General features: G+C 42.6%; 13 non-coding genes across 13 annotated transcripts; all 13 read right to left on the reverse strand.

Moving 5' to 3' along the window:
- Positions 1 to 1,498: 1,498 nt before the first annotated feature.
- trnay-gua lies at positions 1,499 to 1,587 on the reverse strand. The gene is given in 2 exon segments: positions 1,499 to 1,534; positions 1,551 to 1,587. It is a non-coding gene; the product is annotated as a tRNA-Tyr (tRNA).
- A 668-nt stretch (positions 1,588 to 2,255) lies between these two features.
- On the reverse strand, positions 2,256 to 2,344 carry trnay-gua. Its single transcript is given in 2 exon segments — positions 2,256 to 2,291; positions 2,308 to 2,344. It is a non-coding gene; the product is annotated as a tRNA-Tyr (tRNA).
- Positions 2,345 to 2,990: 646 nt separating this feature from the next.
- Positions 2,991 to 3,079, reverse strand: trnay-gua. Its single transcript is given in 2 exon segments — positions 2,991 to 3,026; positions 3,043 to 3,079. It is a non-coding gene; the product is annotated as a tRNA-Tyr (tRNA).
- A 666-nt stretch (positions 3,080 to 3,745) lies between these two features.
- Positions 3,746 to 3,834, reverse strand: trnay-gua. The gene is given in 2 exon segments: positions 3,746 to 3,781; positions 3,798 to 3,834. It is a non-coding gene; the product is annotated as a tRNA-Tyr (tRNA).
- Positions 3,835 to 5,249: 1,415 nt separating this feature from the next.
- trnay-gua lies at positions 5,250 to 5,338 on the reverse strand. Its single transcript is given in 2 exon segments — positions 5,250 to 5,285; positions 5,302 to 5,338. It is a non-coding gene; the product is annotated as a tRNA-Tyr (tRNA).
- Positions 5,339 to 6,005: 667 nt separating this feature from the next.
- trnay-gua lies at positions 6,006 to 6,094 on the reverse strand. The gene is given in 2 exon segments: positions 6,006 to 6,041; positions 6,058 to 6,094. It is a non-coding gene; the product is annotated as a tRNA-Tyr (tRNA).
- Positions 6,095 to 6,738: 644 nt separating this feature from the next.
- Positions 6,739 to 6,827, reverse strand: trnay-gua. The gene is given in 2 exon segments: positions 6,739 to 6,774; positions 6,791 to 6,827. It is a non-coding gene; the product is annotated as a tRNA-Tyr (tRNA).
- Positions 6,828 to 7,500: 673 nt separating this feature from the next.
- On the reverse strand, positions 7,501 to 7,589 carry trnay-gua. The gene is given in 2 exon segments: positions 7,501 to 7,536; positions 7,553 to 7,589. It is a non-coding gene; the product is annotated as a tRNA-Tyr (tRNA).
- A 1,623-nt stretch (positions 7,590 to 9,212) lies between these two features.
- Positions 9,213 to 9,301, reverse strand: trnay-gua. Its single transcript is given in 2 exon segments — positions 9,213 to 9,248; positions 9,265 to 9,301. It is a non-coding gene; the product is annotated as a tRNA-Tyr (tRNA).
- Positions 9,302 to 9,968: 667 nt separating this feature from the next.
- On the reverse strand, positions 9,969 to 10,057 carry trnay-gua. The gene is given in 2 exon segments: positions 9,969 to 10,004; positions 10,021 to 10,057. It is a non-coding gene; the product is annotated as a tRNA-Tyr (tRNA).
- Positions 10,058 to 10,731: 674 nt separating this feature from the next.
- On the reverse strand, positions 10,732 to 10,819 carry trnay-gua. The gene is given in 2 exon segments: positions 10,732 to 10,766; positions 10,783 to 10,819. It is a non-coding gene; the product is annotated as a tRNA-Tyr (tRNA).
- Positions 10,820 to 11,486: 667 nt separating this feature from the next.
- Positions 11,487 to 11,575, reverse strand: trnay-gua. The gene is given in 2 exon segments: positions 11,487 to 11,522; positions 11,539 to 11,575. It is a non-coding gene; the product is annotated as a tRNA-Tyr (tRNA).
- Positions 11,576 to 12,242: 667 nt separating this feature from the next.
- Positions 12,243 to 12,330, reverse strand: trnay-gua. The gene is given in 2 exon segments: positions 12,243 to 12,277; positions 12,294 to 12,330. It is a non-coding gene; the product is annotated as a tRNA-Tyr (tRNA).
- Between the last annotated feature and the right edge of the window lie 1,473 nt (positions 12,331 to 13,803).

Consider the following 13,803-nt stretch of genomic DNA (forward strand, 5'->3'; position numbering starts at 1 on the left):
CAACGAAAAGCACAGTACTCCGCTCTACCAGCTGACCTATTTGGAGAACATTATTTTCAATTGTTCAACCATTGCACGGAGTTACAGACGGATGCTTTCACCACGGTCACTGTGACTTCCGTCATGATCCCCTTGACTATGTTGTATACACGTCAAAGTTTAGGTCAGCTACTTAATACAAAAGTGGAGAAGATTTTTTCTTGGTCCAGACAAATCAAACACTGAAACCTATGTCTCTGAAAACAGTTGTCTTTACATTCATGTCATCTGAACAGGTACCTATGACACCGACGAAAAACACAAGATTGAGAGGCACAATTGTTTAGAAATGAACTCTGAAGAAAACGTAATGCAAAGACTGGAAATCACACGCAACCTTGTTGAGTCCTTTTCAAAGACTCAACAGTATGTGGAGTTGAGCCTGACAAAATCCATATCTTATTCTATAAATGTTTAAATATTTCCCATAACGACATGACCTTCCCTTGACTGCATTGTTTCAGCATTTATGTTGCGGTCAGCCACTTAATGTACCTATGACTATGGAACTGAACCGGGGACCTAAGGATAACTGCCATTATGAACCTACAGTCCTCGGCTCTACCAGCTGAGCTATCGAAGGAACAGTTGCATTCAATTGTTCAGCTTTTCAAAGTAATTACAATGCAATAACATGCAATAACCAAACTTTGCTTTTCAAACACTCAACAGTATTAATAGTTGAACCTAACAATACCACATCTATTTCTAAATGTTTATTTAACATCTCCACATGATGACCACAATCATCCCTTGAATAAGTTGTTCACGGGTTAACATTGAGGTTTGCCACTTACTGCACATATGACAACAACAAAAAGTAGGGAATTACAAAATGACGCTTGACCAAACTAACTCATAAGGAAACCTAAGACTGAACATTACATGCAATAACCAAACTTTGCTTTTTAAAGACTCAACAATATTGATAGAGTGCCACGTCTTATTCTGAATGTTTCTTTAACATCTCCACTCAATGACCACAGCCTTCCCTTGACTACACTGTTCACGGTTTAACGTTGAGGTCAGCCACTTAATGTACCTTAATGCATGTTTGACACCAACGAAAAGCACATCCCTTTAGCCGGAATTGAATCAAAGACTCAACAAAGTAGGGAGTTGAGAGTGTCACGTCTTATTCTACATGTTTGTTTGACATTTCCACATGAAGACCACAACCTTTGCTCTACTGCGTAGTTTACGCGCCAACGTTGAGGTCGGCCACTTAATGTACCTTAATGCATGTTTGACACCAACGAAAAGCACATCCTTCTAGCCGGAATTGAATCAAAGACTCAACAAAGTAGGGAGCTGAGAGTAGCACGTCTTATTCTACATGTTTGTTTGACATTTCCACATGACGACCACAATCTTTGTTCTACTGCGTTGTTTACGCGCGAATGTTGAGGTGGGCCACTTAATGTACCTTAATGCATGTTTGACACCAACGAAAAGCACATCCTTCGAGCCAGAATTGAACCAGCGACCTAAGGATAACTGCCATTATGAACCTACAGTCCTCCGCTCTACCAGCTGAGCTATCGAAGGAACAGCAGTTTAATTAATTGTTCAGCTTTTCCATGGAATTACAAAATGACGCTTGACCAAACTAACTCGTCAGAAAACCTTGTAATGCAAAGACTGAACATTACATGCAATAACCAACTTTGCTTTTTAAAGACTCAACAATATTGATAGAGTGCCACGTCTTATTCTGAATGTCTATTTAACATCTCCACACAATGACCACAGCCTTCCCTTGACTACACTGTTCACGGTTTAACGTTGAGATTGGCCACTAAATGCACATACGACACCAACGAAAAGCACATCCTTCGAGGTGGACTTGAATCAAAGACTCAACAAAGTTGGGAGTTGAGAGTGTCACGTCTTATTCTACATGTGTGTTTGACATTTCCACATGACGACCACACCCTTTGCTCTACTGCGTAGTTTACGCTACCAACGTTGAGGTCGGCCACTTAATGTACCTTAATGCATGTTTGACGCCAACGAAAAGCACATCCTTCGCGCCGGAATTGAATCAAAGACTCAACAAAGTAGGGAGCTGAGAGTGTCACGTCTTATTCTACATGTGTGTTTGACATTTCCACAGGACGACCACAATCTTTTTCTATCATGTTGTTTACGCTACCAACGTTGAGGTCGGCCACTTAATGTACCTTAATGCATGTTTGACACCAACGAAAAGCACATCCTTCGAGCCGGAATTGAACCAGCGACCTAAGGATAACTGCCATTATGAACCTACAGTCCTCCGCTCTACCAGCTGAGCTATCGAAGGAACAGCAGTTTAATTAATTGTTCAGCTTTTGCATGGAATTACAAAATGACGCTTGACCAAACTAACTCGTCAGAAAACCTTGTAATGCAAAGACTGAACATTACATGCAATAACCAAACTTTGCTTTTGTGCCACGTCTTATTCTGAATGTCTATTTAACATCTCCACACAATGACCACAGCCTTCCCTTGACTACACTGTTCACGGTTTAACGTTGAGGTTGGCCACTAAATGCACATACGACACCAACGAAAAGCACATCCTTCGAGGTGGAGTTGAATCAAAGACTCAACAAAGTTGGGAGTTGAGAGTGTCACGTCTTATTCTACATGTGTGTTTGACATTTCCACATGACGACCACACCCTTTGCTCTACTGCGTAGTTTACGCGCCAACGTTGAGGTCGGCCACTTAATGTACCTTAATGCATGTTTGACGCCAACGAAAAGCACATCCTTCGAGCCGGAATTGAATCAAAGACTCAACAAAGTAGGGAGTTGAGAGTGTCACGTCTTATTCTACATGTTTGTTTGACATTTGCACATGACGACCACAATCTTTTACTCTACTGCGTTGTTTACGCTGCCAACGTTGAGGTGGGCCACTTAATGTACCTTAATGCATGTTTGACACCAACGAAAAGCACATCCTTCGAGGCTGAATTGAACCAGCGACCTAAGGATAACTGCCATTATGAACCTACAGTCCTCCGCTCTACCAGCTGAGCTATCGAAGGAACAGCAGTTTAATTAATTGTTCAGCTTTTCCATGGAATTACAAAATGACGCTTGACCAAACTAACTCGTCAGAAAACCTTGTAATGCAAAGACTGAACATTACATGCAATAACCAACTTTGCTTTTTAAAGACTCAACAATATTGATAGAGTGCCACGTCTTATTCTGAATGTCTATTTAACATCTCCACACAATGACCACAGCCTTCCCTTGACTACACTGTTCACGGTTTAACGTTGAGATTGGCCACTAAATGCACATACGACACCAACGAAAAGCACATCCTTCGAGGTGGACTTGAATCAAAGACTCAACAAAGTTGGGAGTTGAGAGTGTCACGTCTTATTCTACATGTGTGTTTGACATTTCCACATGACGACCACACCTTTGCTCTACTGCGTAGTTTACGCATAACGTTGAGGTCGGCCACTTAATGTACCTTAATGCATGTTTGACACCAACGAAAAGCACATCCTTCGAGCCGGAATTGAATCAAAGACTCAACAAAGTTGGGAGTTGAGAGTGTCACGTCTTATTCTACATGTGTGTTTGACATTTCCACATGACGACCACAACCTTTACTCTACTGCGTTGTTTACGCTACCAACGTTGAGGTCGGCCACTTAATGTACCTTAATGCATGTTTGACACCAACGAAAAGCACATCCTTCGAGCCGGAATTGAACCAGCGACCTAAGGATAACTGCCATTATGAACCTACAGTCCTCCGCTCTACCAGCTGAGCTATCGAAGGAACAGCAGTTTAATTAATTGTTCAGCTTTTCGCTGGAATTACAAAATGACGCTGACCAAACTAACTCGTCAGAAAACCTTGTAATGCAAAGACTGAACATTACATGCAATAACCAACTTTGCTTTTTCAACAATATTGATAGGTGCCACGTCTTATTCTGAATGTCTATTTAACATCTCCACACAATGACCACAGCCTTCCCTTGACTACACTTTTCACGGTTTAACGTTGAGATTGGCCACTAAATGCACATACGACACCAACGAAAAGCACATCCTTCGAGGTGGACTTGAATCAAAGACTCAACAAAGTGTGGAGTTGAGAGTGTCACGTCTTATTCTACATGTGTGTTTGACATTTCCACATGACGACCACAAACTTTGATCTACTGCGTTGTTTACGCTACCGACGTTGAGGTCGGCCACTTAATGTACCTTAATGCATGTTTGACGCCAACGAAAAGCACATCCTTCTTGCCGGAATTGAATCAAAGACTCAACAAAGTAGGGAGTTGAGAGTGTCACGTCTTATTCTACATGTTTGTTTGACATTTGCACATGACGACCACAATCTTTTTTCTACTGCGTTGTTTACGCGCGAACGTTGAGGTCGGCCACTTAATGTACCTTAATGCATGTTTGACACCAACGAAAAGCACATCCTTCGGAAAGGAATTGAACCAGCGACCTAAGGATAACTACCATTGTGAACCTACAGTCCTCCGCTCTACCAGCTGAGCTATCGAAGGAACAGCAGTTTGATTAATTGTTCAGCTTTTCGCTGGAATTACAAAATGACGCTCGACCAAACTAACTCGTCAAAAAACCTTGTAATGCAAAGACTGAACATTACATGCAATAACCAACTTTGCTTTTTAAAGACTCAACAATATTGATAGAGTGCCACGTCTTATTCTGAATGTCTATTTAACATCTCCACACAATGACCACAGCCTTCCCTTGACTACACTGTTCACGGTTTAACGTTGAGGTTGGCCACTAAATGCACATACGACACCAACGAAAAGCACATCCTTCGAGGTGGACTTGAATCAAAGACTCAACAAAGTTGGGAGTTGAGAGTGTCACGTCTTATTCTACATGTGTGTTTGACATTTCCACATGACGACCACACCCTTTGCTCTACTGCGTAGTTTACGCACCAACGTTGAGGTCGGCCACTTAATGTACCTTAATGCATGTTTGACGCCAACGAAAAGCACATCCTTCGAGCCGGAATTGAATCAAAGACTCAACAAAGTAGGGAGTTGAGAGTGTCACGTCTTATTCTACATGTTTGTTTGACATTTCCACATGACGACCACAACCTTTACTCTACTGCGTTGTTTACGCGCGAACGTTGAGGTGGGCCACTTAATGTACCTTAATGCATGTTTGACACCAACGAAAAGCACATCCTTCGAGCCGGAATTGAACCAGCGACCTAAGGATAACTGCCATTATGAACCTACAGTCCTCCGCTCTACCAGCTGAGCTATCGAAGGAACAGCAGTTTAATTAATTGTTCAGCTTTTCCATGGAATTACAAAATGACGCTCGACCAAACTAACTCGTCAGAAAACCTTGTAATGCAAAGACTGAACATTACATGCAATAACCAACTTTGCTTTTTAAAGACTCAACAATATTGATAGAGTGCCACGTCTTATTCTGAATGTCTATTTAACATCTCCACACAATGACCACAGCCTTCCCTTGACTACACTGTTCACGGTTTAACGTTGAGGTTGGCCACTAAATGCACATACGACACCAACGAAAAGCACATCCTTCGAGGTGGACTTGAATCAAAGACTCAACAAAGTTGGGAGTTGAGAGTGTCACGTCTTATTCTACATGTGTGTTTGACATTTCCACATGACGACCACACCCTTTGCTCTACTGCGTAGTTTACGCGCCAACGTTGAGGTCGGCCACTTAATGTACCTTAATGCATGTTTGACACCAACGAAAAGCACATCCTTCGAGCCGGAATTGAATCAAAGACTCAACAAAGTAGGGAGTTGAGAGTGTCACGTCTTATTCTACATGTTTGTTTGACATTTGCACATGACGACCACAATCTTTTTTCTACTGCGTTGTTTACGCGCGAACGTTGAGGTGGGCCACTTAATGTACCTTAATGCATGTTTGACACCAACGAAAAGCACATCCTTCGAGCCGGAATTGAACCAGCGACCTAAGGATAACTGCCATTATGAACCTACAGTCCTCCGCTCTACCAGCTGAGCTATCGAAGGAACAGCAGTTTAATTAATTGTTCAGCTTTTGCATGGAATTACAAAATGACGCTTGACCAAACTAACTCGTCAGAAAACCTTGTAATGCAAAGACTGAACATTACATGCAATAACCAAACTTTGCTTTTGTGCCACGTCTTATTCTGAATGTCTATTTAACATCTCCACACAATGACCACAGCCTTCCCTTGACTACACTGTTCACGGTTTAACGTTGAGATTGGCCACTAAATGCACATACGACACCAACGAAAAGCACATCCTTCGAGGTGGAGTTGAATCAAAGACTCAACAAAGTTGGGAGTTGAGAGTGTCACGTCTTATTCTACATGTGTGTTTGACATTTCCACAGGACGACCACACCCTTTGCTCTACTGCGTAGTTTACGCGCCAACGTTGAGGTGGGCCACTTAATGTACCTTAATGCATGTTTGACGCCAACGAAAAGCACATCCTTCGAGCCGGAATTGAATCAAAGACTCAACAAAGTAGGGAGTTGAGAGTGTCACGTCTTATTCTACATGTTTGTTTGACATTTCCACATGACGACCACAACCTTTACTCTACTGCGTAGTTTACGCGCCAACGTTGAGGTCGGCCACTTAATGTACCTTAATGCATGTTTGACACCAACGAAAAGCACATCCTTCGAGCCGGAATTGAACCAGCGACCTAAGGATAACTGCCATTATGAACCTACAGTCCTCCGCTCTACCAGCTGAGCTATCGAAGGAACAGCAGTTTAATTAATTGTTCAGCTTTTCCATGGAATTACAAAATGACGCTTGACCAAACTAACTCGTCAGAAAACCTTGTAATGCAAAGACTGAACATTACATGCAATAACCAACTTTGCTTTTTAAAGACTCAACAATATTGATAGAGTGCCACGTCTTATTCTGAATGTCTATTTAACATCTCCACACAATGACCACAGCCTTCCTTGACTACACTGTTCACGGTTTAACGTTGAGGTTGGCCACTAAATGCACATACGACACCAACGAAAAGCACATCCTTCGAGGTGGACTTGAATCAAAGACTCAACAAAGTTGGGAGTTGGGAGTTGAGAGTGTCACGTCTTATTCTACATGTGTGTTTGACATTTCCACATGACGACCACACCCTTTGCTCTACTGCGTAGTTTACGCGCCAACGTTGAGGTCGGCCACTTAATGTACCTTAATGCATGTTTGACACCAACGAAAAGCACATCCTTCGAGCCGGAATTGAATCAAAGACTCAACAAAGTAGGGAGTTGAGAGTGTCACGTCTTATTCTACATGTTTGTTTGACATTTGCACATGACGACCACAATCTTTGTTCTACTGCGTTGTTTACGCGCGAACGTTGAGGTGGGCCACTTAATGTACCTTAATGCATGTTTGACACCAACGAAAAGCACATCCTTCGAGCCGGAATTGAACCAGCGACCTAAGGATAACTGCCATTATGAACCTACAGTCCTCCGCTCTACCAGCTGAGCTATCGAAGGAACAGCAGTTTAATTAATTGTTCAGCTTTTCCATGGAATTACAAAATGACGCTTGACCAAACTAACTCGTCAGAAAACCTTGTAATGCAAAGACTGAACATTACATGCAATAACCAACTTTGCTTTTTAAAGACTCAACAATATTGATAGAGTGCCACGTCTTATTCTGAATGTCTATTTAACATCTCCACACAATGACCACAGCCTTCCCTTGACTACACTGTTCACGGTTTAACGTTGAGGTTGGCCACTAAATGCACATACGACACCAACGAAAAGCACATCCTTCGAGGTGGACTTGAATCAAAGACTCAACAAAGTTGGGAGTTGAGAGTGTCACGTCTTATTCTACATGTGTGTTTGACATTTCCACATGACGACCACACCCTTTGCTCTACTGCGTAGTTTACGCGCCAACGTTGAGGTCGGCCACTTAATGTACCTTAATGCATGTTTGACGCCAAAAGCACATCCTTCGAGCCGGAATTGAATCAAAGACTCAACAAAGTAGGGAGTTGAGAGTGTCACGTCTTATTCTACATGTTTGTTTGACATTTCCACATGACGACCACAACCTTTACTCTACTGCGTAGTTTACGCGCCAACGTTGAGGTCGGCCACTTAATGTACCTTAATGCATGTTTGACGCCAACGAAAAGCACATCCTTCGAGCCGGAATTGAATCAAAGACTCAACAAAGTAGGCAGTTGAGAGTGTCACGTCTTATTCTACATGTTTGTGAGACATTTCCACATGACGACCACAATCTTTACTCTACTGCGTAGTTTACGCGCCAACGTTGAGGTGGGCCACTTAATGTACCTTAATGCATGTTTGACACCAACGAAAAGCACATCCTTCTTGCCGGAATTGAATGAAAGACTCTACAAAGTAGGGAGCTGAGAGTAGCACGTCTTATTCTACATGTTTGTTTGACATTTCCACATGACGACCACAATCTTCTTTCTACTGCGTTGTTTACGCGCGAACGTTGAGGTGGGCCACTTAATGTACCTTAATGCATGTTTGACACCAACGAAAAGCACATCCTTCGAGCCGGAATTGAATCAAAGACTCAACAAAGTAGGGAGTTGAGAGTGTCACGTCTTATTCTACATGTTTGTTTGACATTTCCACATGACGACCACAACCTTTACTCTACTGCGTAGTTTACGCGCCAACGTTGAGGTCGGCCACTTAATGTACCTTAATGCATGTTTGACACCAACGAAAAGCACATCCTTCGAGCCGGAATTGAATCAAAGACTCAACAAAGTAGGGAGTTGAGAGTGTCACGTCTTATTCTACATGTTTGTTTGACATTTCAACATGACGACCACAATCTTTGTTCTACTGCATTGTTTACGCGCGAACGTTGAGGTCGGCCACTTAATGTACCTTAATGCATGTTTGACACCAACGAAAAGCACATCCTTCTTGCCGGAATTGAATGAAAGACTCTACAAAGTAGGGAGCTGAGAGTAGCACGTCTTATTCTACATGTTTGTTTGACATTTGCACATGACGACCACAATCTTTTTTCTACTGCGTTGTTTACGCGCGAACGTTGAGGTGGGCCACTTAATGTACCTTAATGCATGTTTGACACCAACGAAAAGCACATCCTTCGAGCCGGAATTGAACCAGCGACCTAAGGATAACTGCCATTATGAACCTACAGTCCTCCGCTCTACCAGCTGAGCTATCGAAGGAACAGCAGTTTAATTAATTGTTCAGCTTTTCGCTGGAATTACAAAATGACGCTCGACCAAACTAACTCGTCAGAAAACCTTGTAATGCAAAGACTGAACATTACATGCAATAACCAACTTTGCTTTTTAAAGACTCAACAATATTGATAGAGTGCCACGTCTTATTCTGAATGTCTATTTAACATCTCCACACAATGACCACAGCCTTCCCTTGACTACACTGTTCACGGTTTAACGTTGAGGTTGGCCACTAAATGCACATACGACACCAACGAAAAGCACATCCTTCGAGGTGGACTTGAATCAAAGACTCAACAAAGTTGGGAGTTGAGAGTGTCACGTCTTATTCTACATGTGTGTTTGACATTTCCACATGACGACCACACCCTTTGCTCTACTGCGTAGTTTACGCGCCAACGTTGAGGTCGGCCACTTAATGTACCTTAATGCATGTTTGACGCCAACGAAAAGCACATCCTTCGAGCCGGAATTGAATCAAAGACTCAACAAAGTAGGGAGTTGAGAGTGTCACGTCTTATTCTACATGTTTGTTTGACATTTCCACATGACGACCACAACCTTTACTCTACTGCGTAGTTTACGCGCCAACGTTGAGGTCGGCCACTTAATGTACCTTAATGCATGTTTGACACCAACGAAAAGCACATCCTTCGAGCCGGAATTGAACCAGCGACCTAAGGATAACTGCCATTATGAACCTACAGTCCTCCGCTCTACCAGCTGAGCTATCGAAGGAACAGCAGTTTAATTAATTGTTCAGCTTTTCGCTGGAATTACAAAATGACGCTCGACCAAACTAACTCGTCAGAAAACCTTGTAATGCAAAGACTGAACATTACATGCAATAACCAACTTTGCTTTTTAAAGACTCAACAATATTGATAGAGTGCCACGTCTTATTCTGAATGTCTATTTAACATCTCCACACAATGACCACAGCCTTCCCTTGACTACACTGTTCACGGTTTAACGTTGAGGTTGGCCACTAAATGCACATACGACACCAACGAAAAGCACATCCTTCGAGGTGGACTTGAATCAAAGACTCAACAAAGTTGGGAGTTGAGAGTTGAGAGTGTCACGTCTTATTCTACATGTGTGTTTGACATTTCCACATGACGACCACACCCTTTGCTCTACTGCGTAGTTTACGCGCCAACGTTGAGGTCGGCCACTTAATGTACCTTAATGCATGTTTGACACCAACGAAAAGCACATCCTTCGAGCCGGAATTGAATCAAAGACTCAACAAAGTAGGGAGCTGAGAGTAGCACCTCTTATTCTACATGTTTGTTTGACATTTGCACGTGACGACCACAATCTTTGTTCTACTGCGTTGTTTACGCGCCAACGTTGAGGTGGGCCACTTTATGTACCTTAATGCATGTTTGACACCAACGAAAAGCACATCCTTCGAGCCGAATTGAACCAGCGACCTAAGGATAACTGCCATTATGAACCTACAGTCCTCCGCTCTACCAGCTGAGCTATCGAAGGAACAGCAGTTTAATTAATTGTTCAGCTTTTCCATGGAATTACAAAATGACGCTTGACCAAACTAACTCGTCAGAAAACCTTGTAATGCAAAGACTGAACATTACATGCAATAACCAACTTTGCTTTTTAAAGACTCAACAATATTGATAGAGTGCCACGTCTTATTCTGAATGTCTATTTAACATCTCCACACAATGACCACAGCCTTCCCTTGACTACACTGTTCACGGTTTAACGTTGAGGTTGGCCACTAAATGCACATACGACACCAACGAAAAGCACATCCTTCGAGGTGGACTTGAATCAAAGACTCAACAAAGTTGGGAGTTGAGAGTGTCACGTCTTATTCTACATGTGTGTTTGACATTTCCACAGGACGACCACACCCTTTGCTCTACTGCGTAGTTTACGCGCCAACGTTGAGGTCGGCCACTTAATGTACCTTAATGCATGTTTGACGCCAACGAAAAGCACATCCTTCGAGCCGGAATTGAATCAAAGACTCAACAAAGTAGGGAGTTGAGAGTGTCACGTCTTATTCTACATGTTTGTTTGACATTTCCACATGACGACCACAACCTTTACTCTACTGCGTAGTTTACGCGCCAACGTTGAGGTCGGCCACTTAATGTACCTTAATGCATGTTTGACACCAACGAAAAGCACATCCTTCGAGCCGGAATTGAACCAGCGACCTAAGGATAACTGCCATTATGAACCTACAGTCCTCCGCTCTACCAGCTGAGCTATCGAAGGAACAGCAGTTTAATTAATTGTTCAGCTTTTCGCTGGAATTACAAAATGACGCTCGACCAAACTAACTCGTCAGAAAACCTTGTAATGCAAAGACTGAACATTACATGCAATAACCAACTTTGCTTTTTAAAGACTCAACAATATTGATAGAGTGCCACGTCTTATTCTGAATGTCTATTTAACATCTCCACACAATGACCACAGCCTTCCCTTGACTACACTGTTCACGGTTTAACGTTGAGGTTGGCCACTAAATGCACATACGACACCAACGAAAAGCACATCCTTCGAGGTGGACTTGAATCAAAGACTCAACAAAGTTGGGAGTTGAGAGTGTCACGTCTTATTCTACATGTGTGTTTGACATTTCCACAGGACGACCACACCCTTTGCTCTATCATGTAGTTTACGCGCCGACGTTGAGGTCGGCCACTTAATGTACCTTAATGCATGTTTGACGCCAACGAAAAGCACATCCTTCTTGCCGGAATTGAATGAAAGACTCTACAAAGTAGGGAGTTGAGAGTGTCACGTCTTATTCTACATGTTTGTTTGACATTTGCACATGACGACCACAATCTTTTTTCTACTGCGTTGTTTACGCGCGAACGTTGAGGTGGGCCACTTAATGTACCTTAATGCATGTTTGACACCAACGAAAAGCACATCCTTCGAGCGGAATTGAACCAGCGACCTAAGGATAACTGCCATTATGAACCTACAGTCCTCCGCTCTACCAGCTGAGCTATCGAAGGAACAGCAGTTTAATTAATTGTTCAGCTTTTCCATGGAATTACAAAATGACGCTTGACCAAACTAACTCGTCAGAAAACCTTGTAATGCAAAGACTGAACATTACATGCAATAACCAACTTTGCTTTTTAAAGGTGCCACGTCTTATTCTGAATGTCTATTTAACATCTCCACACAATGACCACAGCCTTCCCTTGACTACACTGTTCACGGTTTAACGTTGAGGTTGGCCACTAAATGCACATACGACACCAACGAAAAGCACATCCTTCGAGGTGGACTTGAATCAAAGACTCAACAAAGTTGGGAGTTGAGAGTGTCACGTCTTATTCTACATGTGTGTTTGACATTTCCACATGACGACCACACCCTTTGCTCTACTGCGTAGTTTACGCGCCAACGTTGAGGTCGGCCACTTAATGTACCTTAATGCATGTTTGACGCCAACGAAAAGCACATCCTTCGAGCCGGAATTGAATCAAAGACTCAACAAAGTAGGGAGTTGAGAGTGTCACGTCTTATTCTACATGTTTGTTTGACATTTCCACATGACGACCACAACCTTTACTCTACTGCGTAGTTTACGCGCCAACGTTGAGGTCGGCCACTTAATGTACCTTAATGCATGTTTGACGCCAACGAAAAGCACATCCTTCGAAATGAATTGAATCAAAGACTCAACAAAGTAGGAGTTGAGAGTGTCACGCCTTATTCTACATGTTTGTTTGACATTTCCACATGACGACCACAATCTTTACTCTACTTTTACGCAATGCATGTTTGACACCAAAACAAGCACATCCTTCTGAATTGAATGAAAGACTCAACAAAGTCGTCTTATTCTACATGTTTGTTTGACATTTCCACAGGGACCACAGTTTACGGTTTAACGTTGAGGTGGGCCACTTAATGTACCTTAATGCATGTTTGACTCCAACTAAAAGCACATCCTTCGAGCCGGAATTGAATCAAAGACTCAACAAAGTAGGGAGTTGAGAGTGTCACGTCTTATTCTACATGTGTGTTTGACATTTCCACATGACGACCACAACCTTTGCTCTACTGCGTAGTTTACGCGCCAACGTTGAGGTGGGCCACTTAATGTACCTTAATGCATGTTTGACGCCAACGAAAAGCACATACTTCGAGCCGGAATTGAATCAAAGACTCAACAAAGTAGGGAGTTGAGAGTGTCACGTCTTATTCTACATGTTTGTTTGACATTTCCACAAGAAGACCACAACCTTTACTCTACAGCGAAGTTTACGCTGGCAACGTTGAGGTGGGCCACTTAATGTACCTTAATGCATGTTTGACACCAACGAAAAGCACATCCTTCGAGCCGAATTGAACCAGCGACCTAAGGATAACTGCCATTATGAACCTACAGTCCTCCGCTCTACCAGCTGAGCTATCGAGGAACAGCAGTTTAATTAATTGTTCAGCTTTTCCATGGAATTACAAAATGACGCTTG

This window comes from Xiphias gladius, chromosome 17 (genome assembly GCF_016859285.1).
Source record: "Xiphias gladius isolate SHS-SW01 ecotype Sanya breed wild chromosome 17, ASM1685928v1, whole genome shotgun sequence".
Taxonomy (NCBI): Eukaryota; Metazoa; Chordata; class Actinopteri; order Istiophoriformes; family Xiphiidae; genus Xiphias; species Xiphias gladius.